The sequence below is a fragment of the Myotis yumanensis genome, unplaced genomic scaffold, assembly GCF_028538775.1.
Source record: "Myotis yumanensis isolate MYYU_CA2020_CCGP unplaced genomic scaffold, mMyoYum1.0.hap1 SCAF_10, whole genome shotgun sequence".
Lineage (NCBI taxonomy): Eukaryota > Metazoa > Chordata > Mammalia > Chiroptera > Vespertilionidae > Myotis > Myotis yumanensis.
Genome location: NW_027223761.1, coordinates 38,562,292 through 38,576,020, shown reverse-complemented (window position 1 = coordinate 38,576,020; position 13,729 = coordinate 38,562,292). Strand labels below are relative to the sequence as shown.

General features: G+C 43.5%; 1 protein-coding gene across 1 annotated transcript in view; it reads left to right on the top strand.

Moving 5' to 3' along the window:
- Positions 1 to 13,729, top strand: part of OLFML1 (olfactomedin like 1) — a 29,113-nt gene that overhangs the window by 13,647 nt on the left and 1,737 nt on the right. The window lies entirely within an intron of this gene.

Below are 13,729 nucleotides of genomic sequence, written 5' to 3'. Positions count from 1 at the left end.
GTTTGGTAAGAATATTACAGGGGGGCGGGGAACACTACACCCCAAGTAACCCCCAAAAAACCAAAAACCAGCTCTGTTTTTCAATGAAAAATAAATAAAAGCAGGAAGTTCATAATTACAACCTTGGAATGCTTAAGTGTTGCAACAGTCAGATAATGGATTCAGAGTAGAGCGGTTTGATCAGAAATTCCCAGAGGACAGCCCACTTCGTGCTTTGCTTCCCATCAGTGTTGACCAGCCTGGATCCTCTAGGACAGCATTCTCAAACTTTGGTCTCAGGAACCCTTTACACTTTTTATAATTATTCAGGACCCCAATGAGGTTTTGTTTTGTTTTTTGTATAAGTTACATCTATTGATATTCACCTTATTCATATTTAAAATATAGAAATTGTAATGTGTGCTAGTTGGTGTTCTAAGATAAGACATATAGCAGTGAATATACAGATTTGACAAAGCCCTGCCTCCTAAGGTTTACATTCAATTGAGAGGAGTCAAACAGTGAGTATGTTAAAAGATCAACTTATAACATGTCCAATAGAAAATAATAAATACTATGGAGGAAAATTGACTAAGGTAAGGGGTATGGAGAGCTGGCCGCCTCTGGCAGGAGGCACCTGAAGGAGGTTGGCTGTGTGGGACTCCAGCTGCATGGTGCAAGCAGACTGGACACACACAGCTTCCAGCTTCCGTGCACCCCCATGAAGCAACCAGCCACAGATCAAGTCTGTTTTCTTTCTCACAATCTATTGCTAATCACCAAAAAAAGGAAAGCTGTCAGGGCTCCGTACTGGGTGCCATGGAATACTTTGAATTTAGTGCTGGGAACCTAGAACAAGCTGTGACATGGATTTAGCAGAGTTCTGTCTAACTCACCAAAAACAACATCTAGAGCATTTATTGTGTTCCAGGCCCTGTTTAAGCCCTGGAGTCACAGCCCTGCAAAGCCACCTCTGAGGGCTCACTGGGTACCATTTCATAGAAGCCTCCCTGCCTTCCTGCCGTCCATCTGCCCAGGCACTCAGTCACTGAAATAGCATCTGCTCATGTCCACACATACCTCTTGCTATTCAAATCAATTTGATGTTTAAGTTGCATAGCATGAGTTGGGATAGCGGGTTTGGACACTGACTAATACTGCATTATCTGAATTGAACTGATTCCCGAGTTTGGACAGTAAGTAGAAGATTCAATAGGAGGGAAATAGGTACTGTGTCCCAGGCACTGTGGATAAAAAAACAAATAAGACATGGTCTCTGTCTGAAGTGCTGGCAAGGAAACTGAATAAGCAATTCCAGTTCAGCATGAGAAGTGCCCTAAGAGAGAGCTGCACAGAATGCTTCAGATGCAGGAGGAGCAACATCGCCCCCCGCCGCCCCCTCCCCCAACCCCCACCCTGCAGGACTCAGAGATTTTGTTTTGAAAGACAAGTAGATGTATCCCGAGTTAGTGAAAGGCCACGGCACGGTTGGTGACTGTAACCAGTCTAGTGTGGCGGGAAAGTGAAAAAAGAGGAAATCAGAGGAAGGACCTTGAGTGCCACACTAGATATCTGAAACTCATTCCGTGTGTGAAAAGAATGACATGACCCTAATTTCTAGAAAATTAAGTTCACATTGACAATGTTATTGTAATCGCTTGAAGGGTTGTAATTGACTACTCATCTGAGAGCTGTCATCTTCGTCATCCTGGTGTCTAACATCATACCTGTCACTTGATAGGTATTTGTAACTGTTTATTAACATGAATACAATTCAGGTGGTTGAAAAAGTCAAGTTCATAACAGAATTTTAAGAGGCAGTCAAAACATTCATGGTTTTCTGGGAATTCTCTTCTCTTTAATGAATTTGACATTCTTCTTCCCAAGCAAACCTGCCCTCTCTTTTCTGTCACTATCTGATGTGTCCGGTCACCCCATTCTTGAATCTGGTTTGTTACCCAGCTTCCTCTAATTGATTACTAAGACCTGGCCTCTCTTTTTGTTCCTTGAACCCCTACTGGATTATACTTACAGACACTCTACTTGTCTCTCTGTGGCCCCTCTCCCACTCTGCCCCCCTCCAGTTCATTCTCTACCAACATCCAGACTGATGTTCTAAAACATAGTCCTACTGAGTCCTTCCTACTGAAGGATAAGTCTCACCGGGTTGGAGAGTGTGGTTATTAAATAAGGAGGAAAGTATTTTTTAAATTCAAATAAGTGATTTTTGTGTACGAATTCACTGTGCTGCGGCCTTGGGCCAAATTCTGCCCTAATTGCTTGTCTGCAATTTTGCCTGAGGGGAAAGCACAGGTTTTCAGTTCTTTGGTTTGCAGGTGGAACCTTGCATGCTACTGTCTCTGTTAAGTAATTTGCATCTTTCTTTGAGAATATATGTAAGAGTTTATTTGAGCCAATAATTTGCATCTTGGCTGGCCTCAAAGGTTTTACATTTATTTCCTATCCTTCCTTTCCTCCTGCTAATTATCTCTTCTCAAGAGAAGCACAGCAGGGAGTCTCAACTAACCCTTATACTCAAACACTGGAAGTCTATCCTCCCCAAATTCCAAAAAAGGAATTTATAAAAATTATAAAATATATGCCCTGAAAAAACTATCCAGCCTAAACCCCTTGTTTTATGGCTGGGGAAGCTAAGCTAAGGCCAGATTGACAAAGGGACTTTTAGGGAGACACAGAGAGAACCAGAGATGGAATTCAGACCCCTCAGGGCTCTGACTCTCCAGCCCAGGTTCCATCGACCAGGGAGGGATAGGAGAAGCAGAAGGGAGCACATGGGGGAAATTGTTCCTTTTCCCCCAGAACTGTTTCCTGATATAGACCATCTATCAACACCTCTTCATTTTGCTGTTTCTCCAAGGACTCTGCATTAGAATGGAGGAATAGAAGGAGAAAGAATTTTTATGTGTTAGTTTCTACTGTAATTTACTTTATTTTTTTAATTTTTCAATTACAGCTGGAATTCAATATTATATTAGTTTCAGGTGTACAGCATAGTGGTTAGACATTTATATACTTACAGAGTGATCCCCCCACCCCCCACCTGATGAGTCTAGTACCCACCTGACATTATATACAGCTGTTATATTATTGGCTATATTTCCTATGCTATACTTTACATTCCCGTGACTATTTTGTAACTGCCAACATGTACTTCTCCATTTTAAATGAACATTTTCTTAGGGGTGACACATTGAATGTGCCTTGTTGTTAGACATAATCCCTCACATCTAGGCTGTAAGCCTGCTGACTTCCCTCCTAGAAGGTTGGGCAGGTGGGAGGCTTCCTTGTTAAGGCATATATCTTATCACCCTGTGATTAGGTCCCAAGGAGTTCATTGCCCACACCGTGCCTTTGTAGGCACACCCAGACTCACCCACTCTTCACCTCTTTTCACCACACCCATACACACCCCTCCAACATGTCCCTGGGGTTGGCTGGAGGTGTCCTGGCTGGCCCTGCCTCCAGGCTCAGACTGAGCTCCAAGGACACAGCTCTGCGACCTATCCAAGTAACTTATCCAAGCCTTTACTTTTTTTTTCACTTGGGAAATGGAGATTAAAATATATACCATGTAGGCTTATTCTAAGAATTAGATAAATTAATCTAAAGTACCTATCACAGTACCAAGCAGATTATATGTATTTATATATATATTTATTAACTCCTCAAGCCGTTGTGCTTGTTTTTTGATAGGAAACAGTTTCTAAGATTCTCTAATATCCTTCCTCCTCCCCATTAAAGGTATCTGTGATTACTTAGAAGCTTAAACCTGCTTGCATTCACCCTCTATGATCACCAGAGAATATGGAAGGGTTTATATGAGACAGCTTGAGCTTGTGAGACTGAAAAAAGGTATCCTGGGCCCTAGCAGAGACGGGCGTTGGTAAACAGGGAAGCCCACTGCTTCCATGCCACAGCCCAAGGCTCACTGTGGCTGGGGATCCTCTGTTAGCTCCTCCTGCAGTGCATAGGTTCCCAGCTGGCCCAGGCTCCTCTGCCTTCCCCCAGGGGTTGACTTTCTATAATGCAGGTCAATCAGAACAAAGGTGACCCAGAGGCCACAGGGAAGCAATCCCTCAGGCTGGCAAAGCATATAATCAGGGGACATGGTGGCAGCTGATGGCTGAGAGACTTCTACATCTCATCCCAGTGTCTGGCTCTGGCCACGCTGGGGGACAGGCAAGTTCTGTGGGCTTCTGGGAACAGACAGTGACAACATGACCACTGAAAGGACTGACCTTCTTGGGACTCAGCTTCTCCCAGCTAAGGTTGGTCCTTACCCCATTCCTGCCATGTGTTTCCTTGATGAGAACCTTGTGTCCGATTTTTAAATGAAGTAATGGATTTGAAAGTATCTTACAAGCTTTAAAGTACTTTACAGATAGCATTTACTTAAGACAGGACTGTGATCACAACTCCAGATATGCAGCACTATTTAGGCCAGTGTTTCTCAACCTGTGGGTCGCGACCCCTTTGGGGGTTGAACGACCCTTTCACAGGGGTCGCCGAAAACCACCGGAAAACACATATATCTACACTAATAAAAGACAAACATGCAAATTGACTGTACCTTCGCTACACCTTAAGCCACGCCCACCAGCTAATCAGAATGGCTATATGCAAATTAACCCAACCAAGATGGTGGCCAGCAGCCATGGAGCTGGAGCAAGCAGGAGGCTTGGTTGCCCCAATGATGGAGGAAGCCAAGCTACCTGCCGCGGCTGGCTCTGAGCTCCACTCAAAGCAACAAAGTTTCAATTATAGAAGATAAATAAACCCCAGATACCTGCTTTCAGCCGGCCGTGGCCACGAAGCTGGACTGAGCAGAAGGCGTGGGTTGCCCCTGGCAATGGAGGAAGCCAAGCTTCCCTCCCGCCCGCCCTGGCTGTCTCTGAGCTCCTCTCAAGGCTACAAAGTTTCAATTATAGAAGGTAAATAAATCCCAGAATTAAAAAAAAAAAAAAGAGCCCTAACCGGTTTGGCTCAGTGGATAGAGCATCAGCCTGCAGACTGAAGGGTCCCAAGTTCGATTCTGGTCAAGGACATGTACCTTGGTTGAGGGCACATCCCCAGTAGGGGGCGTGCAGGAGGCAGCTGATTGATGTTCCTCTCTCATCGATGTTTCTAACTCTCTATCCCTCTCCCTTCCTCTCTGTAAAAAATCAATAAAATATATTTAAAAAAAGAAAGAAAGAAAGAAAGGAGAAGCTGGGAGCTTCCGTCACCAGGGGGGCTTGGCCAGCCTGAAAACAGCCCTCAGCCCCTCACCCAGACTGGCCAGGCACCCCAGTGGGGACCCCCCACCCTGAAGGGGGTGTGACCAGCCTGCAAACAGAGGGTCCCCACTGTGGGGGAGAGGCTTAACAGCCATCAGCCCCTCACCCAGGCTGGCCAGACACCCCAGTGGGGACCCCCACCCTGAAGGGGGTGTGACCAGCCTGCAAAAAGCCATCAGTCCCTCACCCAGGCTGGCTAGGCACCCCAGTGAGGACCCCCACCCTGAAGGGGGTGTGACCAGCCTGCAAACACCCATCAGCCCCTCACTCAGGCTGGCCAGGCACCCCAGCGGGACCCCTACCCTGATCCAGGACACCCTTCAGGGCAAACCAGCCGGCCCCCACCTGCAGGAAACCATTTACTGTCTTCACTTGCTGAGTATAGACAGAGACCCCCAAAAACTAGTAACCTTTGAAGTCCTAGCAAAGGTCAGGGCTCTGCACCACCCAGTTAATTTAGACACCACCCAGTTAATCTAGATATTGGTAGCTGAAGCAACCTCCCTACCTTTAGTCATGTAAATAGCTGAAGCATCATCCCCACCTTAGTTCACTGAATTCCTTAGATTCTTGTGTAGATCCTTGTTGATTATTGTTGATCAAATATTTTGCCTATTTCTGGAAATTGTCTCCCGATGAGCTAATCCATGTGTCATTCAAACCACCTTACCCTAGGGCTACCCCAGACAAACATCCTTACCCTAGGGCTACCCCAGATCAAATAAAAGGTTGGAGCGGCCTGAGCATAGGTGGAAGTCCTTCTGGACTTGCCCACCTGGTCCTCCAATATGGCAAAATTATCTCGTGTCATTTCTCTCTCATTTGTGTGCGGCCCCTCTTTCAGATACCGAACCCTACTCCACGCAGAACGTGAAGGGAAACATACTCAACACCCACCCGTGCAGCAGGCATCTATCCTTTATAATAAAAGGGTGATATGCAAATTGACCCTAACAGCAGAACGACTGGGAATGACTGGTCACTATGACACACACTGACCACCAGGGGCCAGACACTCAATGCAGGAGCTGCCCCCTGGTGGTCAGTGCGCTCCCACAGGGGGAGCTCTGCTCAGCCACAAGCCAGGCTGCCGGCTGCCAGTACAGTGGTGGTGGTGGGAGCCTCTCCCGCCTCCTCAGCAGCACTAAGGATGTCCAACTGCAGCTTAGGCCTGCTCCCTGCTGGCAAGTGGATATCGCCCGAGGGCTGCCGGGCTGCCAGAGGGATGTCTGACTGCCAGCTTAGGCCCGATGCCCCAGGGATCGGGCCTAAGCCAGCAAGTGGTCATCCCCCAAGGGGTCCCAGACTGCGAGAGGGCACAGGTCAGACTGAGGGACCCCCCCCCCCCAAGTGCACAAATTTTTGTGCACCGGGCCTCTAGTAATTACATATTGTTTTTGTGATTAATCACTATGCTTTAATTATGTTCAATTTGTAACAATGAAAATACATCCTGCATATCAGATATTTACATTATGATTCATAACAGTAGCAAAATTACAGTTATGAAGTAGCAACGAAAATAATTTTATGGTTGGGGGTCACCACAACATGAGGCACTGTATTAAAGGGTCACAGCATTAGGAAGGTTGAGAATACTGGTTTAGGCCCTAGAAAGACATCTACTTGAATGAAGCTGTTTTCCTCATCAATTCAATAGATAGTTATTGAACCCATTGAGCACTGAGTTGGGCAGTAGGGTCCAATAGTAAACATGAAGACAAAGGCCCTGCTGTTGTGGAGCTTACAGTGTGGTGGGGGAGAAGGCCAATAAGCTAATAAGTAAAACAGGTAACATAATTACAGAATGTGGTAAGTGATCTCAAGGAAAAGGAAAAGATGCTATGGGCTATAGGACATCATTTTAAATTTAGGTGCAGTAGTCTCAAGATGATTTTTAAAGAGATGATATTGCAACTGAGATTTGAAAGATGAGTAGGAGCAGACTGTGGAAAGATCAAGAAAACGATCACCCCAGGCAGAAAGAATTGCAAGTGCAGAAGCCCTGAGGCAGAAACAAACTTGACTTGCTCCTAGAATAGCAGGAAAGCCAAGGTAGTCACAAGGCAGTGAGCAAGGGAGTGGAGGGGAGAGGATAAAGTCTCAGAAACAGGCAGCAGCCATATCATCTAGGTCCTTTAGGACAGGGTAGGGGGTTAGGATTTTATTCCAAGAGTGATAGTAGAAAGGATTTAGCAGGTTAGTCACATAATTTACTCTTACTGCTTTGTGGAGAAGATACTGTATATCATCAAGAGTAAAAAAGGGAGAGAAATTAGAGACTATTGTTATGGTCTAGGCCAGTGATGGCGAACCTATACATGCGTGTCAGAGGTGACATGCAAACTCATTTTTTTGGTTGATTTTTCTTTGTTAAATGGCATTTAAATATATAAAATAAATATCAAAAATATAAATCTTTGTTTTACTATGGTTGCAAATATCAAAAATATTTCTCTATGTGACACAGCACCAGAGTTAAGTTAGGGTTTTTCAAAATGCTGACATGCCGAGCTCAAAAGGTTCACTGGTCTAGGCAAGAGGAGAAGATTCAAGGAGTACAAAGGGAGAGGTGGTAGGAAGAGAGGGAGAGAGATGCATTTAAACATTTTAATTTAAGTATAATATCATAATTTAAAAGTAAGTTTTACTATCATAACTTGCTGGTGTGGGAGAAATGGAGGGAAAAGAATCAGGCAGGACTTCCAGAAAATAAATTTGTTGGATGGTTCTTACCAGAAATGGGAAGAGTAGGATTAAAGAGAGTTTGGGGGATAAAAGCAGGAGTTCTGCTTTAGATGGGGTAAGTTAGAAGATATCTAAGCAGGGACATTGAGTAGGCAATCAGATAAATTAGTTTGGAATTAAGTAGGTATATCAAGATAGGACATTATTCCAGATATAAATTTGGAATTCATCTTTATTTAAAATTTATATGGGATTCAGAGCCATGTGGTAGAATTAGGTGACTTGGAAAGTGATTGTAGAGAAAAGAAGAAGTATGAGGACAGAGCACTGAAAGGTAGATGATGAGAAGGAACCAGCAATGGATGCCAAGAAAGAAAGCCAGAAAGATGGGAGGGGTGCTCCAGAAAAAGAGAAGAAAAAGTTTCGAGGGGTTGAGTAGGTTGAAGATTGAGAACGGACCCTTGGATTTATAAATATTAAGCTTGTCAGAGACCTTGACAAGAACTGATTTAGTGGAGGGGCAGGGGAATTTAGACCAGTGGAGAACTGGGGCTGATTAGAGTAGCTTGGCGGGTAACTGGAGGTGAGGGAAGTCCTCTTTTAAGGGGTTTTATTGTTAAGTGAAACAGAGAAATGGAGCCACACTAGAAAGTTCTATTTACTGTGGGGAATGATCCAAAAGGGAGGGAGAGACTATTGAGGCAAGAGAGGAGAAATAATTTCATGTGCTATATCCTTGAGTAGTGAGAGGGGATTAGATCCACTGAAAAAGCAGAGCAGGAGAGAAGGCAGAGGGTATGGGTTTAGGTGCAATTGGTAGATTTGGTGGTTAGAAAACTCATTCATTCATTTATTTATTCATTCATTCATTCATTCATTCATCCATTCATTCAGCAAATACTGGCCTGTGTGCTAGCTGCAGTCGTAGGGGAAAGACATGCAGCAGTGAGTGAAACAGGTAAGACAGAGCTCATGCCCTCATGGAGTTTACATTCTAGTGAAGGAAGTCAAGCTCTATATGTTAACAGATGAGTTTATGATAGGTCAGATAGAAAATAGGAAGCACTTCAGAGGAAAAGGAATGAGAGTAAAGGGGTTATAGAGAGCTGGAGAAGAGCTTGCCATTTTTTATCAGGTTGCCAGAAAAGGTTTTAGTGATCAGGGAACATTTGAGAACAGACCTAAAGGAAGTGAGGGAGGAAGCTGTGGAGAAATCTTGGGGAAGATAGTTGGGTTGCAAGCAAAAGAAACAAAAAGTGTCCAATTTCTGGGGCAGGATAATGCTTGGCATAATTTGAGGAGCAGCAAGGAGACCAGTGAAGCTGACCAAAATGAACAAGATAGGAAAGTTGTAGGACAGTGGTTCTCAACCTGTGGGTCGCGACCCCTTTGGCGGTCAAACAACCCTTTCACAAGGTTCACCTAAGACCATCCTGGATATCAGATATTAACATTACGATTCATAACAGTAGCAACATTACAGTTATGAAGTAGCAACGAAAATAATTTTATGGTTGGGCCACAACATGAGGAACTGTATTTAAAGGGCCAGAAGGTTGAGAACCACTGTTGTAGGAGAAAAGGCCAGAGAGGCACTAGGGGGAGTTCACATGTGCTCTGGAAGGCAAAGACTTGAGTTTTACTCTCAGTGAGATGGGAAGTCACTCCTGTGTTTTGAGCAGACATGTGACATGATCTGACTCACATTTTAAAATGAACCCTTTGGCTGTGAATGGACTATGGGAGTCAAGGACAGAGGTATGGTCACCAAGTATGAGACTGTCACAGTAATCCAGGGAGGAGATGTAGTTCTCAGGTTGCTCCTATTTTCTCAGTGAAAAAAGAGGCAAGATCTTCATAGGAGAGTGAGGAGGGCATGATGGAGGCTTAAGGAAAGAGAAGGTATGATAATGGTGGGTGACAAATTGATTAAGGATCTATGGTAGGATTTCTACCCAAACATCTAGAGTAACAAGCAGTTTGATTAAAAAAAAAATGCTTACTTACCTCAGAAACTGTGAGACTTCTCTGACTGTGCACCTTTCTTTCTTGTGTCCAGTTTCTCTCCCATCACCCTATTTCTTGTCCTCTAACTCTAGATGACCTCCAATTGACCACAAGAAAATGACAACCCACTGGCACATCAGCTTCTTATACCAAAGTCTTTGGAAGGATTTAAGGAGGCCCTCAGAGTGCCCAGTTCTCCTCGAGAGACTGTTATACACATGTGTATCATTTCACCACCTCACCCTCCAGTCAGTGAGGGAGGACCATAGAGTTCCATGCCCTTATCAACACCATCCTCTCCTACCCATGACACAGACCTCATCAGTATTTGAGAGAGACCCATAGAGTTCTTCATACTTTCTGCCCCATGACACCACTCACCTCACAATAGACTAACAAAGCAGTCCCAACACGTCCTCAATTAGAACTGATGATCCCTGAAATGACCAGTAGAACAAATCTCATCTTGACCCAAAATTCTAAGACTCTAAGGTCTTCTGTAAAATAGCATATTTAAGGGCAAGCTGGAAATGGATTACACCAGTTCTGTCCAGTTCCCACTGGACAATTCACAGGCCACTGGGTGCAACCTAACTTCAAAGGAGGCTGCGAATGTGTAACTAGGGATGAGAAAAATGAAATGCATTTGATGAACACAGACAGACATTGTCTCTGCCATAAGCAATCAGAGATAAAAACAAGTAGGCATACAGAGACAGTGGTGACATAGAGATCAAGGAAAGAGAAATCTTCAAGAAGGAGGAATTGATCAATTATGTCATACTATAGAAAGGCCAAGGAAGATATGGACATAAAAGGTCTGATTTTTTTCCTGGTAACATTATGAAGAGTAGTTTCTGTGAAGTTATAATGATGTGAAAGAATGGGATATGAGGAAGTAGACTATTCTGTAGGAGAATCTAGTGAAGTAACTAGAAAAGGGTGTCTACTGAGAGAGAATTTTTTTTTAATGCAGGCAAGATGTTTACAAGTTAAAGAATTCATAGTGAAGGAGAAAGTCAAGATGACAGAAAGGTGATAACTCATCAAGGAGGTCTAGAAGAAGCCAGGAAAGGATGAGGCCAGAGCACAGTGACTGTGTTAGTCTTGGACAGGAGGAATGGCATGGCCTCTTCTAAAATGTGTGGGAGGGTAACAAGGGCAGGAACAACTGAAGAAAAAGTTTGTAAGTGAGGGAAAGGAAATGAAGGGAGTTCATGTCTAATGGTGTTCATTTTTCAAATGGTTGGTCTGTTGTTATGAAGGGAATGATGGGATAATTCTGGGGGGCATAAAATAGCTGCTATGTGGAAGATGTGAGGCTAACCATGAAAAGCAGTATTGTATTTAGGGCTCAGCTGAGGTTGGAGACCCCTAATGTGTAGTGGCACCAAGATGCACCATTGTGAGATTTTCTCCAGTGCACTCTCCAGGGCAGAGGCAGATGTTTGAACTGATTTTTGTAGAGTGGAATATTGTGGAGTAACGAGGGATTGGAGGGTGAAAGTGCTGGTGAGAGAGCTATTACTGTGGTCTAGGATGGATGGGAAAGGAAGTGAGGCCAAGAAAAGGCTGATGGCCTGGGAGAAAGTAGAGGTGGAAGGACTGGACAGCATGAGGAAATGGAAGAACAGAGGGGGTGAGAGCAAAGGAGTGAGAAATGAAAAATAAGATGTTGGTGGTGGTGAAGGTAGGATATTAGAGATTTAGATTTATGGTAGGGAACAGTTTTAAAGGGAGAGGGGATCCAGAGTATGGCCATGGGAGGGCGTTGCTAAAGTGACTTGAAAGTAAGGTGCTGTGGAGTGGAAGAGGTTGCAGAGCTCAGGCTCTTGATGCATTTGGGGTAGCATCCTGGACAATAGTCAGTTACTTAGACTAGGAGTTGGCAGTATAAGCTACAAAGAAGGAAGGGTTGGGATTGTTTTTTTGTTTTGTTTTGTTTTGCATAAAAGTGGAATTATAATAGTCTGAAGTGGCAATAAGGAACTAGAAAAATGTAAACCCCTCTTTTCGTTTTATTTTCCTCCACCTAGTTTATATCCTTATCATCCTGTTTGAATTATAGAAATATTCTAATTGGTTTCCCTGATTTTGGCCTCTCTCCCAAGTATCTATTATACACGTGACTGCCAGCTAATTAATCTTGTTGAACAGCTTGATCATTGCTCACCCTTACTTAAAATCCGCAGTAGCTCCCTATCTGCCTGTAGAATAAAATCCATCTTCCTTAGCCCCGCCCTCAAGGTTCCAAGCATAAATCTGGTTTCAATCTACTACTTTGTTTTATGCATCTAGTTTGAGGCATAAATTTGATGCCTCAAATTGCTTTAAATTTGATACTATGTTGTTAACACGAATCTTGGAGGATTTTCCCAAATAAGGTTTTGTTAACTGTCAGGAATGTTCTTCCCATCTATCTTAGAATGTCATTCTTCAAGGGCCAATTCAAATGCAGATTAGCCTCTACCTCCTCAAATGACATCTCTATTTCCTGTTCTTTTTTTTTTTTTTTTAAATATATTTCGTTATTGATTTCAGAGAGGAAGGGAGAAGGAGAGAGAGATAGAAGCATCAATGATGAGAGAGAATCACCAATCAGCCGCCTCCCGCATACCCCCTACTGGGGATCGAGCCCGCAACCCAGGCATGTGCCCTTGGTTGGAATCGAACCCGGGACCCCTCGGTCCGCAGACCGACGCTCTATCCACTGAGCCAAGCCGGCCAGGGCCCCTGTTCTTCTTTTGTAAAAAAAAAAATTCACATTAAGCTTTATATCCTAGTTAGTCAAATATGTATTAAGCAAGAACTACTCCTAATTTATCATTGCATCTCAGCCCATGGCACCCCCAGCTCATAACACCCAGGTCAGTATCTTGCCTTTGTAGGTGTCCAATGTCTGCTGACTAAATGCATGCATGAGTTCATGAATAAATAAATGATTGGGTGAATAGAGCTCTTATGATGTTCTAGTAGTTTAGGGCCAGAGTCCTTCACTAGATGATGATCTAGTGTTGATTTTATGTGTGTGTGTGTGTGTGTGTGTGTGTGTTGGGGCAAAAGTAGGTTTACAGTTGTTTGTATGGAAAATAATACAATAGTTAATAAATAATAATACAAGAAAAAACTATCACACACATATGTGTGCGTGTGTATATATATATATATATATATAGAGAGAGAGAGAGAGAGAGAGAGAGAGATTATACAGTAGAAAAGAGATCCGTTGCTTCAAAAATACTGTGAAACAAACAACACCAAAACTGAATAACTTAAAACAACAATCATTTGTTCTCATGGTCTGTGATTGAATTAGGGTTTGTTGATCTAGGCTGGGTTGAACTGGGGTGATTTGGTTCTGCTCCAAGTATCTCTTATCTTAGCTAAGGCATGTTTTGTTTTGTTTTCATGGCAATGTCAGAAATAGATTTCTTTACCCTTAATATTTAGCACTGTTCTGGGAGTATTATATGCTAAGAACACAGTAGATACCCAATAAAACCTTGGCAAATGGAATTGAATTAGGCAGCTTCACACCTAAGTCATTCTCCCTGTCTCTCAGCCCCCAAGTGCTCTAGAGAGTGAACAGGGCTTTTGACAGCAAGTGGCTGTTTGTATCCTGACTTGAATGAAATGCTGACTCTTCTGACTGGACAGCAACTCCCTTAGCAGAGGCCCATTTACTCATTTAATTATTTGATTCATTGAATCATACCATAAATTGTCATTGATCTATGTGATAACTTCATTCTAGACAA